Raw genomic sequence first — 17,713 nt, 5'->3', positions numbered from 1 at the left:
CGCCCTGCCAACCGTAGTAGGGATTCCCTGTGATCCCATAGGTGTCGTTCCCCCGACACAAAGCAATAGCAATAAAACTGAACGATCAATATGCTAAGCTAACGGATGGGCCTTGTCCATCACATCATTCTCCTAATGATGTGATCCCGTTTATCAAATGACAACACATGTCTATGGTTAGGAAACTTGACCATCTTTGATAAACGAGCTAGTCTAGTAGAGGCCTACTAGGGACACGGTGTTTTGTCTATGTATCCAGACATGTATCAAGTTTCCGGTTAATACAATTCTAACATGAATAATAAACATTTATTGTGATTTTAAGGAAATATAAAATAACAACTTTACTATTGCCTCTAGGGCATATTTCCTTCAGTCTCCCATTTGCACTAGAGTCAATAATCTAGTCCACATCGCCATGTGATTTAACACCAATAGTTCACATCTTTATGTGATTAACACCCATAGTTCACATCGCCATGTGACCAACACCCAAAGGGTTTACTAGAGTCAATAATCTAGTTCACATCGCTATGTAATTAACCCCCAAAGAGTACTAAGGTGTGATCATGGTTTGCTTGTGAGAGAAGTTTAGTCAACGGGTCTGCCAAATTCAGATCCGTATGTATTTTGTAAATTTCTATGTCTACAATGCTCTGCATGGAGCTACTCTAGCTAATTGCTCCCACATTTAATACGTATCTAGATTGAGACTTAGAGTCATCTAGATCAGTGTCAAAGCTTGCATCGACGTAACTCTTTACGATGAACTCTTTATCACCTCCATAACCGAGAAACATTTCCTTAGTCCTCTTTAGGCCTAAAGGATAATTATGACCGTTGTCCAGTGAACTTCTCCTAGATCACCCCTTGCCACACTCATGGCAAGGTATGCAATAGGTCTGGTACACGGCATGGCATACTTTATAGAACCTATGGCTGAGGCATAGGGAATGACTTTCATTCTCTCTCTATCTTCTGCCGTGGTCGGGTTTTGAGTCTTGCTCAACTACACACCTTGCAACACAGACAAGAACCCTTTCTTTGACTGATCTATTTCGAACTTCTTCAAAAAAATTGCCAAGGTATGTGCTTTGTGAAAATCCAATTAAGTGCCTCGATCTATCCCTATAGATCTTGATGCCCAATATTTAAGTAGCTTCACTGAGGTCTTTCATTGAAAAACTTTTATTCAAGTATCCTTTTATGCTATCCAGAAATTCTACATCATTTCCAATCAACAATATGCCATCCACATATAATATTAGAAATGCTATAGAGCTCTCACTCACTTTCTTGTAAATACGGGCTTCTTCGAAAGTCTATGTAATTCCATATGCTTTGATCACCTCATCAAAGTGTATATTCCAACTCCGAGATGCTTGCACCAGTCCACAGATGGATCGCTGGAGTTTGCACACTTTGTTAGCACCTTTAGGATCGACAAAACCTTTTTGGTTGCATCATATACAACTCTTCTTGAAGAAATCCATTAAGGAATGCAGTTTTGACATCCAATTGTCAGATTTCATAAAATGCGGCAATTGCTAACATGATTCGGACGGACTTAAGCATCGCTACGAGTGCTAAATCTCATTGTAGTCAACACCTTGAACTTGTCGAAAACCTTTTGCGACAAGTCGAGCTTTGTAGATAGTAACACTACCATCAGCATCCGTCTTCCTCTTGAAGATCCATTTATTCTCAATGGCTTGCCGATCATCGTGCAAGTCCACCAAAGTCCACACTTTTTTCTCATACATGGATCCTATCTCAGATTTCAGGGCCTCAAGCCATATGTCGGAATCTGGGCTCATCATAGCTTCTTCATAGTTTGTAGGTTCGTCATGGTCTAGTAACATGACTTCCAGAATAGGATTACCGTACCACTCTGGTGCGGAACGTGCTTTGGTTGACCTACGAGGTTCAGCAGTAACTTGATCTGAAGTTTCATGATCATCATCATTAGCTTCCTCTCTAGTTGGAGGCATCACGGGAACGGTTTTTTTTTTGATGAGCTACTTTCCAATTCGAGAGAAGATACAATTACCTCATCAAGTTCTACTTTCCTCCCACTCACTTATTTCGAGAGAAACTCCTTCTCTAGAAAGTTTTCCATTCTTGGCAACAAAGATCTTGCCTTCGGATCTGTGGTAGAAGGTGTACCCAATTGTTTTTTTAGGGCATCCTATGAAGACACACTTCTCCGATCTAGGTTCAAGCTTATCAGTCCGAAGCCTTTTGACATAAGTGTCGCAACCCCAAACTTTAAGAAATGATAGCTTAGGTTTCTTGCCAAACCACAGTTCATACGGTGTCGTCTCAACGGATTTAGACGGTGCCCTATTTAACGTGAATGCAGCTGTCTGTAATGCATAACCCCAAAATGATACTGGTAAATCAGTAAGAGAAATCATAGATCGCACCATATCTAATAAAGTACGGTTAGGACTTTCGGACACACCATTACGCTGTGGTGTTCCAGGTGGCGTGAGTTCTGAAACTATTCCACATTGTTTTAAATGAAGGCCAAACTCGTAACTCAAATATTCGCCTCTGCGATCACATCGTAGAAACTTTATTTTCTTGTTACGATGATTCTCCACTTCACTCTGAAATTCTTTGAACTTTTTCAAATGTTTCAAACTTGTGTTTCAGCAAGTAGATATACCCATATCTGCTCAAATCATCTGTGAAGGTCAGAAAATAATGATACCCGCCGCGACCTTCAACACTCATCGGACCGCATACATCAGTATGTATTATTTCCAATAAGTCATTAGCTCGCTCCATTGTTCTGCAGAACGGAGTTTTAGTCATCTTGCCCATGAGGCATGGTTTGCAAGTATCAAATAATTCATAATCAAGTGATTCCAAAAGCCTATCTGCATGGAGTTTCTTCATGCGCTTTAGACCAATATGACCTAAACGGCAGTGCCAAAAATATGTTGCACTATCATTACCAACTTTGCATCTTTTGGCATCAATATTGTGAATATGTGTATCACTACGATCGAGATTCAATAAACCATTCACATTGGGTGTATGACCATAGAAGGTTTTATTCATATAAACAAAACAACAATTATTCTCTGACTTTAAAGGAATAACCGTATTGCAATAAATATGATCTAATCATATTCATGCTCAACGCAAACACCAAATAACATTTATTTAGGTTCAACACTAATCCCGAAGTTAGAGGGAATGTATGATGGTGATCGAATCAACCTTGGAATTACTTCCAACACACATCGTAACCTCGTCCTTAACTAGTCTCTGTTTATTTTGCAACTCCTATTTCGAGTTACTACTCTTAGCAACTGAACCGGTATCAAATACCGAGGCGTGCCTATAAACATTAGTAAAGTACACATAAATAACACATATATTAAATATACCTTTGTTCACTTTGCCATCCTTCTTATCCGCAAAGTATCAAGTGCAGTTCCGCTTCCAATGACCCTTTTGTTTGGAGTAGAAGCACTTAGTTTCGGGCTTGGGTCTAGCTTTGGGCTTCTTCATGGGAGTGGCAACTTGCTTGCCATTCTTCTTGAAGTTCCCTTTCTTTCCCTTGCCCTTTTACTTGAAACTAGTGGTCTTGTCAACCATCAACACTTGATGCTCTTTCTTGATTTCTACCTTCGCCGATTTCAGCATCGCGAAGAGCTCGGGAATCGTTTTCTTCATCCCTTGCATATTATAGTTTATCACGAAGTTCTAGTAGCTTTGGTGATAGTGACTAGAGAACTCTGTCAATCACTATATTACCTGGAAGATTAACTCCCACTTGATTCAAGCGATTGTAGTACCCAGACATTTTGAGCACATGCTCACTAGTTGAGCTATTCTCCTCCATCTTGTAGGCAAAGTACTTGTTTAGAGGTCTGAAATACCAATTTCAGATCTTGGAACATCTGATATGTTTCATGGCATTCAAAAACGTCTTTGAAGACCTGATTCTAAGCCGTAAAGCATGGCGCACTAAACTATCAAGTAGTCATCATGTTGAGCTTGTCAAACATTCATAACGTCTGCATCAGCTCTTGCAATAGGTCTGTCACCTAGCGGTGCATCAAGGACATAATTCTTCTGCGCAGCAATGAGGATAATCCTCAGATCACGGACTCAATCCGCATCATTGCTACTATCATCTTTCAACTTAGTTTTCTCTAGGAACATATCAAAAAAAAATAGGAGGTATATCGCAAGCTATTGATCTACAACATAGATATGCAAATACTATCACGACTAAGTTCATGATAAATTAAGTTCAATTAATAAAATTACTTAAGAACTCCCACTTAGATAGACATCCCTCAAGTCATCTAAATGATACGTGATCCAAATCAACTAAACCATGTCCGATCATCACGTGAGATGGAGTAGTCATCAATCGTGAACATCTCTATGTTGATCATATCTACTATATGATTCACGTTCGACCTTTCGGTCTCCAATGTTCCGAGGCCATGTCTGTACATGCCAGGCTCGTCAAGTTTAACCCGAGTATTCCGCATGTGCAAGACTGTCTTGCACCCGTTGTATTTGAACATAGTCTATCACACCCGATCATCACGTGGTGTCTCAACACGACGAACTGTGGCAACGGTGCATACTCAGGGAGAACACTTATACCCTAAAATTTAGTGAAGGGATCATCTTATAATGCTACCACCGTACTAAGCAAAATAAGATGCATAAAAGATAAACATCACATGCAATCAAAATATGTGACATGATATGGCCATCATCATCTTGTGCTTTTGATCTCCATCTCCAAAGCATCGTCATGATCTCCATCGTCACCGGCTTGACACCTTGATCTCCATTGTTGCATCGTGCTCGTCTCACCAACTATTGCTTCTACAACTATCGCTAACGCATAGTGATAAAGTAAAGCAATTACATGGCGTTTGCATTTCATACAACAAAGACACAACCATAAGGCTCTTGCCGGTTGCCGATAACTTTTACAAAACATGATCATCTCATACAACAACGTATATCACATCATGTCTTGACCATATCACATCACAACATGCCCTGCAAAACAAGTTAGACGTCCTCTACTTGGTTGCTACAAGTGTTACGTGGCTGCTACGAGCTTCTAGCAAGAACCGTTCTTACCTACGCATCAAAACCACAACGATTTTTCGTCAAGTGTGTTGTTTTAACCTTCAACAAGGACCGGCCGTAGTCAAATTCGATTCAACTAAAGTTGGAGAAACAGACACCCGCCAGCCACCTGTGTGCAAAAGCACGTCGGTAGAACCAGTCTCATGAACGTGGTCATGTAATGTTGGCCCGGGCCGCTTCATCCAACAATATCGCCGAATCAAAATAATACATTGGTGGTAAGCAGTATGACGATCACTACCCACAACTCTTTGTGTTCTAATCGTGCATATCATCTGCGCATAGACCTGACTCGGATGCCACTGTTGGGAAACGTAGCATGCAATTTCAAAAAAGTTCCTACGCTCGTGCAAGATCTATCTAGGAGATGCATAGCAATGAGAGGGGAGCGTATGTCTACGTACGCCCATAGATCAAAAGCGGAAGCTTTTGACAACGCGGTTGATGTAGTCGAACTTCTTCAAGATCTGACCGATCAAGCACCGAACGTACGGCACCTCCGAGTTCTGCACACGTTCAGAGCGATGATGTCCCTCGCCTTCTTGATCCAGCAAGGTGTCGAGGAAGTAGATGAGTTCCATAAACACGACGGCATGGTGACGGTGATGGTGATGTGATCGGCGCAGGGCTTCGCCTAAGCACCACGAGAATATGACTGGGGGTGTAAACTGTTGTAGCGATCCGACCTCAGATGATCAAATCTCTGTGTATAAGTGTCATCCCTGGATCGGTAATGCTGACACACAAAATACTTGAAGGATTTATAACAGAGTGCAATCACACACTTATTACATCGAATGTCTCAAAAGAGAACTTACTACAATAAAATGGCTTAACGCCATCTAAAAGATAACTGCGGAAGAATCGAAGGTAATGAGTCCATCAACTCCAACGGTATAGCTGAGTGCACGACATCGACCTAGCGCACCTTAATCTTTGTCAGAGTCTGCAACATAATACGTTGCAGCCCGAAACGGGTTAGCACATAGAATATGCTGGCAAAATAACACTTTAGAGCAATGAACAAAATAACTGCTATCACTAGATGCATATATGGCTGGTGGAGGCTCTATGGTTATCATGTTTGCATAAAGCCAATTTTTCCCTACTGCAAAGGAATATGTTTTATTAAACTATCAAGTTGGTTGGTAAATATTGAGAAGGTTCCTCCAACTCAATCCCAATTAAACAGTAATTAACAGCCCAACATAATTAATTAAGAGTTATGAGATCAAATCAATAATTCAAGAACTAGATACTCAAGATGCCCATAATCGGGGACACGGCTAACCATGATTAGTTTGTACACTCTGCAGAGGTTTGCGCACTTTTCCCCACAAGACTCGATCTCCTCCGTTGTATTTCTCACACTGCATGGTGTTTGAGAAACAGATGACCGAGACATAGTCTTTCCGAAGAGGTCCCCTTAACCGATAGATAGGCCGGTACACCTACAATCCCCTACATCTGCTAGCCCATCATGGAAAGGATTCCCACAACTTACTCAACTATGCCAGAGCCCATAATGGCTTGTAGCTGCACACGGAAGTTTCTAGCATGAATAATCTTATGATCCCTTTGAGCTTGGGTGGCGAACTATAGGATGATCACACGGGTACTTCGGGATATCCCAGGACAGTGCTGGATTGCTCCAGGTGCCCAGACAACCACTGGGTGCTCCAGGGTGCCTCAACCAATCCACCCGGATGTGTATTAAAGTAGCCACCTTAAGTTAACCATTATTTAACAATTCTCACATCTGTCATGGATACACTCAACCAAACCACGTCTACGAGCATAGCACAGCAGTATAAGCATAACGTAGAAGTAACTCCCGAGGTTTGCATAAAGGACAATAGGTTCTACCTCATCAACTACTTCCCAATACCCACATGTTAATCAGATCCTACTCATGCAATGTTTGAGGGTTGAAACTAATGCATAAAAGTTGGGTAATAAAGGGGTATGATTAAAGTGTTACTTGCCTTGCTAACGATCTGAAAACCCTAGTGACCCGTAGTAGCACGCTTCACACTCCGGAAATTCTATCGTAAACAAACAATAGCATACATAAGCACTCAAGCATAGATGCAAGGGTAAAAGTCAGATGAAAAAGTCAAAACTGAAGATACAACTGAAGAACTTCGATTTGCAGGAAGAATCACTCAAATCGGAGCTACGAAACTCAAACTACGATCAAAAGAAGTTCGAAAACAAATCTTCTTGGAAACAAATTTTAAATTGTCAAAATCATGTTCAAGTTGATTAACTGGAAAGAGGGGTTCGAGACGAAGATTTTGGTGCTGGTTTCACTGGATTTGGACGAACGGTTAAAAAGTTGCGAGGGTTTGAAGATCAGGGGCTAATCTGCGATAAAAATAATCACGGATAGGTCCCTGGCCGAAAATAAAATAAAAAGAAAAGACTAACGAACGAACGTTCGCTATCAGGGACGAATGGACGAATGCGTTCACTAACAAAGACGTTCGAGTGAACGCACGTTAACTAGATCCGATCGGGAAAAACCAAGAAAACCGACAAAACCCTAACCTTAAAAATAAAAACCGATCTAGATCGAAAACTGGAAAAAAACCGAAACGAACCGGTGAACCGGGGTGGTTTTCTACCGGTTCACGACGACAGCGAGGCGGGATTCCGGCGAGACGGGCGGCTCCGGCGGCGGCAGGGAGGGGCGGCAGCGTCGCCGGCAAGCGGCGGCGCGCGGCAGCAGCAGCAGGCGGCGGCGGCGGCAAAAAGCAGCGGCGGTGGCTGCGGGCGGCAGGGTGGAGGAGAGGCGGCGGGGCGGCGACTATTTAAAGCGGGGGGAGGGGGGCTCGGCCGACTTGGGGAAGGGGCGGCGCGAGGGGAGTCCGGCTCGGACTCTCCCGAGCTCCGGCGGCGGCGGCTTCCGTGCGCGAGGCGGACAGGGGCGGAGGCGGCGCGCGTGTGGGCCGGCCTGCTCGGCTGGGCTTCGGCCCACTTGGGCGGGAAAAGATTTTTTTTAATAAATTCCGCCGAAGAAAAATCCTAATAAAATAAAAAAATTCTTAAAATGCCAAAAACAATTTTCACCATCTAAATAAAATATTCAGAACAAAGTGAACATTTTTCTGGCCCAATAATGCAATTTTCAAAAATGCATATTTTTCTAATTCAAACAAAATAGCAAAATAAAATCCAAATAAATCATTTATTTGATTTTAAATTTTTTCCTCCAATATTCCTCTTTTTTGAAGAAGTCATATTATCTTCTCTCTTTTATTTTAATATTAGAAATATTCGTAGAGAAAATTATTAAAACCAAATTGATCCTCTTTTCAAATTTGAGAAAATTCAAATATGAAAATATATGAAAATCCCCAACTCTCTCCTTGGGTCCTTGAGTTGCTTAGGATTTCTAGGATCACAACCAAAATGCAGATAAAATATGATACGCATATGATGACCTATGTATAACATCCAAATTGAAAATTGGGATGTTACAAACCTACCCCCCTTAAGATGAATCTCGCCCTCGAGATTCGGGTTGGCTAGAAAATAGGTGTGGGCGGTCTTTCCGTAGGTCTTCTTCTCGTTCCCAGGTGGCTTCATCCTCGGTATGGTGGCTCCACTGAACTTTGCAAAACTTGATAACCTTACTGCGGGTAACTCGGCTGGCAAACTCGAGAATCTTGACGGGTTTCTCCTCGTAGGTTAGGTCACTGTCCAATTGTTTTGCTTCCAGGGGCACTGTATCCCTCAGAGGAATATCGGACATCTCTGCATGGCACTTCTTCAACTGGGAAACGTGAAACACATCATGGACTCCTGACAATCCTTCGGGTAACTCCAACTTGTAGGCCACTTCTCCCATACGCTCCAAAATTCGGTATGGTCCTATAAATCTTGGGGCTAAATTTCCTTTAACTCCAAATCGTTTAAATCCTCGCAGCGGTGACACATGAAGATATGCTCTATCTTCGATTTCATAGCTACTTTTAGTCTGTCGCGAATCAATTTAACCTTCTCTTCAGACTCCTTAATTAGATCCGGTCCAAACAACTGACGGTCTCCAACTTCATCCCACATCAATGGTGTCCTGCACCTTCTCCCATACAAAGCTTCGAAAGGCGCCATCTTCAAACTAGCTTGATAACTGTTGTTGTATGAGAATTATGCGTAAGGCAAATTATCATCCCAACTGGATCCACAATCTAATGCACAAGCTCTCAACATGTCCTCCAGAATCTAATTGACTCTCTCGGTCTGTCCATCTGTCTGCGGATGAAAGGTTGTACTAAACTCTAGCCTAGTACCCAAAGTATGGTGCAACTGATTCCAAAACTTCGAAGTAAACTGTGTTCCTCTATCTGATACGATGGTCCTCGGAACTCCATGCAGACATACGATCCTGGTCATATATATATCTTGGCCAACTTCACACTCGTATAAGTGGTTTTCACGGGGATAAAGTGAGCCACTTTGGTCAAGCGATCAACTACTACCTAGATGGAATCATATCCCGACCATGTCCTGGGTAATTCGGTGATGAAATCCATGCCAAGCTTGTCCCACTTCCATTCGGGTATCGGCATAGGCTGCAGTAATCCTGCTGGATTCTGATGTTCTGCCTTCACTCTCTGACATACATCACATACGGCTACATACTCGGCAATATCCTTCTTCATACATGTCCACCAGAAACGCTCCTTCAAATCCAAGTACATCTTGGTGTTTCCGGTGAATCGAGTATGGTGAGTCATGAGCTTCCTGAAGTATTAACTTCCTGATCTCTACCTTATTGGGTACATATACACGGTCCTCAAACCATAAAGTTTTGTGTTCATCCTCACGAAAACCCTTGGCTTTTCCTTGGCTCATCTTCTCCTTTATCTCAGAAATCTCCTTGTCATCCTTTTGAGCTTCTCGAATCTTTCCAAATAATGTAGACTGGACCTCCATTGCTGCAACAAAACCTCTTGGAACTATCTCCAAACGAAGTTCCTTAAGATCTTCAACTAACTCCTGTGGTAAACCTCTACTTATGAGGGTATTGACATAACTCTTCCGGCTCAAAGCGTCTGCTACTACCTTGGCCTTTCCTGGATGATAGTGCAACTTCATATCATAATCCTTTATAAGCTCCAACCATCTCCTTTGCCTGAGATTCAGCTCCTTCTAAGTGAAAATGTACTTCAAACTATTGTGATCTGTGTACACATCACAACGGTTTCCAATAAGAAAATGTCTCCAGGTCTTGAGTGCATGCACTACTGCTGCTAACTCCAAATCATGCGTGGCATAATTCAACTCATGATGTCGAAGCTGACGTGAGGCATATGAAACAATTCTTCCGTCCTGGATAAGTACACCTCCAAGTCCTTGGCGAGAAGCATCGCAATACACTTCGAAATCCTTGCATATATCCGGAAGAATTAGCACCGGGGCTATAACCAACCGTTTCTTCAACTCCTGAAAACTAGCCTCACATTCATCCGTCCATTTAAACTTAGTGTCCTTCTTCAACAACTCCGTCACGGGCTTCGCAATCTTGGAAAAATTCTCAATGAATCTCCGGTAATATCCCGCGAGTCCAAGAAAACTGCGGATCTCTCCAACTGAGGTGGGTGCCAACCACTCAGTAACATATTTAACCTTGGTAGGGTCTACTGATATACCCTCTCCTGATATAACATGTCCAAGGAATCCAACTTCCTTCAACCAAAACTCGCATTTGCTGAAGTTGGCATATAGCTGATGTTCCCTGAGTTTCTCGAGAACTAAACGCAAATGCTCCTTGTGTTCCTCTTCATTCTTCGAGTATACCAAAATATCATCAATGAACACCACAAAAAACTTATCCAAGAAATCCATGAACACCCTATTCATCATACACATGAAATAGGCAGGGACATTAGTCAATCCAAATGACATAACCGTGTACTCATATAGCCCATACCTTGTGGTGAAAGCTGTCTTAGGTATATCCTGTTCTCGGATCTTCAGCTGGTGGCATCCTGATCGTAGATCGATCTTGGAGAATAATGTAGCTCCTTGTAGATGGTCAAACAAATCATTGATCATCGGTAGTAGGTACTTGATCTTGATCGTTACTTCGTTCAATGCACGATAATCAACAACCATTCTCAAAGATCCGTCCTTCTTCCCAATCAAGAGCACTGGGGCTCCCCATGGTGATGAACTTGGTCGAATGTAACCTTTCTCCAGTAACTCCTTAATCTGCTTCTTAATTTCCTCCAGATCATTTGCGGGCATCCGGTATGGCCTCTTTGATATTGGTCCGGTGTCTGGCAATAGCTCTATCAAAAACTCTATATCTCGATCGGGCGGCATGCCTGGTAATTCCTCTAGAAATACGTCCGGGTAATCCTTCACAACAGGCACTTCCTCCTGAACAACTCCTGAAAGCGAGTTTACTTGGGACCTTCTCGGCGCATGCCGAAACACGTACTTAATCCATTTACCCTCTGGGGTGGTGAGCAGAATTGACTTACTAGCGCAGTCGATGTTTCCTCCGTACATCGATAGCCAATCCATGCCCAGTATCACATCCAATCCTTGTGACTCCAAAATTATTAGGTCTGAGGGGAAAACATGTCTACCTATGGTCAATGGCATCTGAAAACATCCTCTGCTTGCCATATACTCAGCTCCTGGCGAGCTTACTAACATAGGTGTCTTAAGAACTTTGGTGGGCAACTTATACTTATCCACAAACCCCCTCGAAATGTATGAATGTGATGCACCATTATCAAAAAGAACGATTGCAGTAAACGACTTAATCAAAAACTTACCTATAACTGCATCTGGCTGCTCTTCAACCTCCTCCACGTTAACGTGGTTCACCTGTCCCCTGTTGAAAGGGTTGGGCTTCTTCCCAGAGCTTCCATTGATGTTTCCATTCTTTGCTTCGGGGCATTTAGTGGCGTGGTGTCCAGTCTTCCCGCACTTGAAACAAGTAATGTGACTTAGATCCTTCTTGGCGGGTGTAGAGGGGTTGGAACGGTTCTGGTTGCTGCTTCCTCCATTCCCATTCCCATTTCTAGGGCCACTATAGTTATGCGAACTTCCTCCATTGTGAGTGTGGCCTCCATGGTTATGGGTATATCCTCCCGGGTTCGGGGTAAAACGAGGCTTCTGCTGAGCTCTAGAATTATACTTCCCTTGTCCATACTTCCTTTTTTGGCTCTCTATCTGTTGCTGCTTTCCTTCAATCATAAGAGCCATGTCTACCAACTCCTGCTAGTTTGTAAATGTTGCCACCATCAGCTGCACACTCAGCTCATCATTCAACCCTTCCATAAACTTCTCCTGTTTCGCAGCATCTGTGGCCACATCGTCCGGGGCATAGCGAGCTAACTTGCTGAACTCATGCACGTACTTCCCCATAGCACGATTTCCCTGGCGTAAGTTGTGAAACTCACGCTTCTTCATGCTCATTGCTCCAGTTGAGACATGTGCAGTGCGGAATGCTTGCTGAAACTGATCCCAAGTGGCATTGCCTATAGGGAAAGTGGTTTTGTAATTCTCCCACCATGAGGCTGCAGGTCCATCCAGTTGGTGTGCGACAAAGCGCACCTTCTCAGCATCTGTGCAACCTACGGTGGTCAACTCCCTTCCAATCCTGCATAGCCAGTCATCAGCAACAATCGGCTCGGTGCTACTGGAAAACACCGGCGGATTCAACCTCAGAAAACGGGATAAGTTGTCAACTGGAGGTGGTGGCTGTGGGTTGTTGTTGTTGTTGTTGTTGTTGTTGTTGCCTTGGTTCTGAACTAGTAGCTGCATCAAGGCATTCTGTAGTTGGATCAACTGAGTGAGCTCCGGTGGGAAGACAAATCCGTGGTCACGTCTCGGAGGCATCTGATGGGTTTAGAGGGGAGAGATTAGAATAGAATGAGGTCTAAAGAGAAAGCACTACCCATATGCACATGAGACAAACACATTCATATCACACCACTTAATTCAAACAAGGGCATACAATCGTTCTAAACTACCATTACAAAATACTCGGACTACTACTATGTACATGGGGAAAAAGTACTGATAATATGGTAGTCGACTAGAAATTTTGATCGGTGGAAGACTCCATGATATCCGCTCCAGATTCGTCTTCGTAATCATCATCACTACTGTCAGGGTCAGAGTCGGTGTCGTCGATGATGATGTAGTCTTCAGAACGGATGTCCTCCTCAGGTGCGGGATCTCCCATGAATACTCCTAGCTTCTTCTTCAGGTCTTCATTCTTCTCAAGTAGCACTACGATTTCCTCCTCATATCCATCGCGTGTAGACTTGAGTTCCTTCAAGCTCCAGGTTCCTCGTCATCACCTTCTTCAGATCTATCATGCTGGCGCAATTTGGTTCTCCTGGCGGCAAATGTGCTGGTTTAACTCCTGGATTAATATTGCAATGGATTTGTCCCTCCTGGTGCTGATCATCTCCCAGTGCTCATCTCGGCGCCCACATATATGGTAGATGGTGTCCTTAAGATCCTTGTTGTAGACTTCGCTGATGCGTCCCATGGCGATGTGGGCTGCCATGCTCTTTCCCAGACTCCAGGTTGGTGCATCAAATGAAAATTCTATGGGCTCAGTAACAGGCGTGAATGTCCTTCCTGGAACATGAACTCAAATCATCCAATGCTCCTCTTCTGGTAAATTGGCGATGTATGTCCCGGTGAAGCTTGGTATTCCGATGTTCAGGTACCTGGTGACTTCCTTCAAGTGTCATCCAAATGGAGTGTCTTCATCCGGTTGAGCAAACTTGTTCCTTGGGTCCACCATCTATAGAGTGGAAAATGGAGGAGAGTCAGAAATGAGTAGAGAAGAGTGACCTATGGCTTATCTTAGTGGTCGCGTCCTACAGTCAGCGTGTGCTCTGATACCATCTTGTAGCGATCCGACCTCAGATGGTCAAATCTCTGTGTATAAGTGTCATCCCTGGATCGGTAATGCTGACACACACAGTACTTGAAGGATTTATAACAGAGTGCAATCACACACTTATTACATCGAATGTCTCAAAAGAGAACTTATTACAATAATATGGCTTAAGGCCATCTAAAAGATAACTGCGGAAGCATCGAAGGTAAATGAGTCCATCAACTCCAACGGCATAGCTAAGTGCGCGACAACGACCTAGCGCACCTTACTCTTCGTGTGAAAAGTCTGCAACATAATAAGTTGCAGCCCGAAACGGGTCAGCACATGGAATATGCTGGCAAAATAACACTGTAGAGCAATGAACTAAATAACTGCTATCACTACATGCATATATGGCTGGTGGAGGCTCTATGGTTATCATGTTTGCGTAAAGCCAATTTTTCCCTACTGCAAAGGAATATGTTTTATTAAACTATCAAGTTGGTTGATAAATATTGAGAAGGTTCCTCCAACTCAATCCCAATTAAACAGTAATTAATAGCCCAAAAAAATAATTAAGAGTGATGAGATCAAATCAATAATTCAAGAACCAGATATTCAAGATGTCCATAACCGGGGACACGGCTAACCATGATTAGTTTGTACACTCTGTAGAGGTTTGCGCACTTTTCCCCACAAGACTCTATCTCCTCCGTTGTATTTCTCGCACTTCATGGTGTGTGAGAAACAGATGACCGAGACATAGTCTTTCCGAAGAGGTCCCCTTAACCGATAGATAGGCCGGTACACCTACAATCCCCTACATCTGCTAGCCCATCATGGGAAGGATTCCCACAACTTAGTCAACTATGCCAGAGCCCATAATGGCTTGTGGCTGCACACGGAAGTTTCTAGCATGAATAATCTTATGATCCCTTTGAGCCTGGGTGGTGAACCATAGGATGATCACATAGGTACTCCGGGATATCTGAGGACAGCGCTGGATCGCTCCAGGTGCCTAGACAACCACTGGGTGCTCCAGGGTGCCTCAACCAATCCACCCATATGTGTATTAAAGTAGCCACCTTAGGTTAACCATTATTTAACAATTCTCACGTCTGTCATGGATACACTCAACCAAACCACGTCTACGAGCATAGCACAACAGTATAATCATAACATAGAAGTAACTCGCGAGGTTTGCATAAAGGACAATAGGTTCACCTCATCAACTACTTCCCAATACCCACATGTTAATCAGATCCTACTCATGCAATGTTTGAGAGTTGAAACTAATGCATAAAAACTGGGTAATAAAGGGGTATGATCAAAGTGTTACTTGGCTTGCTGACGATCTAAAAACCCTAGTGACTCGTAGTAGCACGCTTCGCACTCCGGAAATTCTATCGCAAACAAACAATAGCATACATAAGCACTCAAGCATAGATGCAAGGGTAAAACTCAGATGAAAAAGTCCAAACTGAAGATACAACTGAAGAACTTCGATTTGCAGGACGAATCAATCAAATCGGAGCTACGAAAGTCAAACTACGATCAAAAGAAGTTCGAAAACAAATCTTCTTGGAAATAAATTTTAAATTGTCAAAATCATGTTCAAGTTGATTAAGTGGAAAGAGGGGTTCGAGACAAAGATTTTGGCGCTGGTTTCACTGGATTTGGACGAACGGTTAAAAAGTTGCGAGGGTTTGAAGATCAAGGGCTAATCTGCGATAAAAATAATCGTGGATAGGTCCCTGGCCGAAAATAAAATAAAAAGAAAAGACTAACGAACGAACGTTCGCTATCAGGGACGAACGCGTTCGCTAACGAAGACGTTCGAGTGAACGCTCGTTAACTAGATCCGATCGGGAAAAACCGAGAGAACCCTAACCCTAAAAATAGAAAACGATCTAGATGGGAAATAAAAAAACGAAACGAACCGGCGAACCGGGGCGGTTTTCTACCGGTTCACGACGACGGCGAGGTCCGGCAGCGAGGCAGGATTCCGGCGAGGCGGGCAGCTCCGGCGGCGGCGCGGAGGGCGGCGGCGTCGGCGACAAGCGGCAGCGGCGGTGGCTGCGGGCGGCGGGGTGGAGGAGAGGCGGCGGGGCGGCGGCAATTTAAAGAGGGGGGCTCGACCGACTTGGGGAAGCGGCGGCGCGAGGGGAGTCCGGCTCGAACTCTCCTGAGCTCCGGCGGCAGCGGCTGCCGTGCGCGAGGCAGACACGGGCGAAGGCAGCGCGCGCGTGGGCCGGCCTGCTCGGCTGGGCTTCGGCCCAGTCGGGCAGGAAAAGATTTTTTAAAATATATTCTGCCAAAGAAAAATCCTAATAAATAAAAAATTCTAAAAATGCCAAAAACAATTTTCACCGTCTAATTAAAATATTTAGAACAAAGTGAACATTATTCTGGCCTAATAATGCAATTTTCAAAAATGCATATTTTTTAATTCAAATAAAATAGCAAATAAATCATTTATTTGATTTTAAATTTTTTCCTCCAATATTCATCTCTTTTTGAAGAAGTCATATTATCTTCTCTCTTTTATTTTAATATTAGAAATATTCGGAGAGAAAAGTATTAAAACCAAATTGATCCTCTTTTCAAATTTGAGAAAATTCAAATATGAAAATATATGAAGATCCCCAACTCTCTCCTTGGGTCCTTGAGTTGCTTAGGATTTCTAGGATCACAACCAAAATGTAGATAAAATATGATGGGATATGATATGCATATGATGACCTATGTATAACATCCAAATTGAAAAATTGGGATGTTACAACTGTGGAGGTGGGCGCCGCACACGGCTAACAATTGATGTTCTATGTGCTAGGGGCGCCCCCCCCCCCCACACACATATATATATATATATATATGTGTGTGTGTGTGTGTGTGTGTGGGAGGGGGAGAGGAGGCAGCCTGGCGCACCACATAGGTTGTCAGCCGGCCCTAGGGCTCCTGCATGACCGCGCCCCCTGCCATGTTTGGACAAGGGGGAAAGGAAGGAGGGGGGAAGGAAGTAGGAGTCCTACTTCATACTTTCCTTTTCCTCCTCTCCTTTCCTTTCCTCCCCGTATGGCTGGCCCTATAGGGGGTGCACCAGCCCCTTGTGGGCTGGTGTGTTCCTTCACTTGGCCCATTAAGCCCATATCTTTGTCGGGGGTGCCCGAAACTCCTTTCCGGTGACCCGATAAGTACCCGGTACTCCTGAAACACTCCCGATGTCCGAATACCATCGTCCTATATATCAATCTTTACCTCTCGACCATTTCGAGACTCCTCGTCATGTCCGTGATCTCATCCGGGACTCCAAACAACATTCGGTCACCAAATCACATAACTCATATAATACTAAATCGTCATCGAACGTCAAGCGTGCGGACCCTATGGGTTCGAGAACTATGTAGACATGACCTAGACACCTCTCTAGTCAATTAGCAATAGTGGAACCTGGATGCTCATATTGGCTCCTACATATTCTACGAAGATCTTTATCGGTCGAACCGTTATGACAACATACGTTATTCCTTTTGTCATTGGTATGTTACTTCCCGAGATACCTAGTCGAATCTCATTACCGGTAAGTCTCTTTACTCGTTCCGTAATACATCATCCTGCAACTAACTCATTGGTCACTTTGCTTGCAAGGCTTCTTATGATGTGCATTACCGAGAGGGCCCAGAGATACCTCTCTAATACTCGGAGTGACAA

General features: G+C 43.5%; 1 non-coding gene across 1 annotated transcript; it reads left to right on the top strand.

Moving 5' to 3' along the window:
- The first annotated feature begins 16,843 nt into the window (after positions 1-16,843).
- LOC123146643 (small nucleolar RNA SNORA17) lies at positions 16,844-16,946 on the top strand. Its single transcript, XR_006472853.1, has one exon. It is a non-coding gene; the product is annotated as a small nucleolar RNA SNORA17 (small nucleolar RNA).
- The last annotated feature ends 767 nt before the right edge of the window (positions 16,947-17,713 follow it).

This window comes from Triticum aestivum, chromosome 6D (genome assembly GCF_018294505.1).
Source record: "Triticum aestivum cultivar Chinese Spring chromosome 6D, IWGSC CS RefSeq v2.1, whole genome shotgun sequence".
In the NCBI taxonomy this organism is placed as follows: domain Eukaryota; kingdom Viridiplantae; phylum Streptophyta; class Magnoliopsida; order Poales; family Poaceae; genus Triticum; species Triticum aestivum.
The sequence above is the reverse complement of the archived record's forward strand: the minus strand, read 5'-3'. Positions and strand labels throughout refer to the sequence as shown.